Below are 2,148 nucleotides of genomic sequence, written 5' to 3' on the forward strand. Positions count from 1 at the left end.
AGGTTTGTAAGACCAGTCCTAGGAACCCATTGTTTTTTGATGACAGGAATGTGATGTTTGGGTCTAGGTTGATGATGAGAAGGACTAGGATAGCCATACAACTTATAGCAGAATGGTTTTATGTGGCCAAATTTTCCACAGTAATGACATCTCCATCTTTGATGTTTCCCTTTCTACTGTCTTCCTTTATGATGTTGTGACATATGATGTGACATCTCTGGTTTGCTACCAGTGTGACTGCACTCAGGTTTGGATTTAGGTTTGCTACCAGTGTGACTGCACTCAGGTTTAGATACATTGAACCCAATGCCAGACTTGTCTCCTGCCATTTGTCCAGTCTGGAGAATTTTGTCTAAGGTGTCAGTTCCATTGTTTAGCATTCTGACATACTTTGTCATCTCATCCAGTTTAGATTTCAAGAATACTGCTTTAGTTTTTAACTTAGAGATGGTTTCCAAATGTTCTGCCTTCTCATTCTCCAGCTGTGCTATCACTTTCTTCTGAATTTCAACTTGTTGACACACTTCTTCACTTCTGTGACACAACTTTCTGTAGGTAGTGGCTAACTCATTAAAGGTCACTTCATCATCACTTGAGTCTTCATCAGAACCTCATCTTCCAGTCAAGGCAGTCACAAGATTTGTAGACTCTTCTGTTTCACTTTCATCAGACCAAGTAGCAGCAAGACTCTTCTTCTATTTCTTGAGGTAGGTTCCACATTCAGTTCTAATGTGTCCATACCCATCACATTCATGGAACTAAACTCCTTTTCCCTCTTTAGGCTTTTTATCTGATCTTGTTCTTCTTCCAGCATTGTTGGACTTACTGATGTCAGATGAGATGTTCTTGACATTAGCCTTAGACCTTACATCCATCTTTTTCAGAAGTCTGTTGAACTGTCTTCCCAGTAATGCTACATCATTTGCCAGATCTTCATCAATATCTTGACCACTTTCCTCCTCTTTCTCCTCAGTGTTTGACATGAAGGCTATGCTTTTGACTTTCTTTTCAGATCCATCACACATTCCCATCTCAAATGTTTGGAGGGTTCCAATTAGCTCATCAACTCTCATATTGGAAATGTCTTGAGACTCTTCTATGGCTGTCACTTTCATGGCAAATCTCTTAGGAAGTGACCTGAGTATTTTCCTCACTAGTTTTTCATCTGACATCTTCTCACCCAGGGCTCCCGAGTCATTAGCAATTTCAAGGATATTCATATAAAATTCATGAATATTTTCATCTTCTTTCATCCTTAAATTTTCAAACTTGGTAGTGAGCAGCTGCAGTCTAGACATCTTTACTCTAGAGGTGCCTTGATGAGTGGTTTTGAGAATGTTCCAAGCATCTTTAGCCACCTCACAATTGTTTACCAATATGAAGATGTTCTTATCTACTCCATTGAATATAACATTCAATGCTTTAGAGTTCCTAAGGGCTAGATCATCCTCCTCCTTGGTCCATTGTTCCTCATCCTTCTTATCAGTTGTAGCCTCTCCTTCCTTAGTAATAACTGGATGTTCCTAGCCTGTTAAAACAACCTTCCAAGCCTTATTATCCAAAGATTTTAGAAAGGCTACCATTCGAGGTTTCTAGTAGTCATAGTTGGATCCATCCAGAATAGGTGGTCTGTGAACCGATCCTCCGTCTCTATCCATAGTACCAGAAAGTAACGTCCCTAGATCTCACCCAGAGCCAGAGCAGGATGCCTGCTCTGATACCAATTGAAATTCTGGTATCAGATATGAGATGTCGAAGGTAATGTCACGACACTAATATCTGAACAATACAAACATGATAAAAGATAAAGAACAGTAATGCAAGAGACACAAGCAATTGTTAACCCAGTTCGGTGCAAACTCACCTACGTCTGGGGGCTACCAAGCCAGAAAGGAAATCCACTAAATAGAATCAGTTCAAAGACTCTCAGTAAACAACTTCAAGTTACAGTCTTTTCACCTAATCTCTACCCGTGTGACTTCTACCTAAGAACTCTTAGATATGGTATCCTACTCACTCCCTCTCAATCACATCAGTGATATAAAACAAGAATTACAATGAAAAGAAGACACTCTTCAATGATACATACTTGATCTTACTTAAAAGCTTCAATCAAGTAAACACATACTCATGCTTCAAATCTTAGAG

The sequence above is a fragment of the Lathyrus oleraceus genome, chromosome 7 (assembly GCF_024323335.1).
Source record: "Lathyrus oleraceus cultivar Zhongwan6 chromosome 7, CAAS_Psat_ZW6_1.0, whole genome shotgun sequence".
NCBI lineage: Eukaryota > Viridiplantae > Streptophyta > Magnoliopsida > Fabales > Fabaceae > Lathyrus > Lathyrus oleraceus.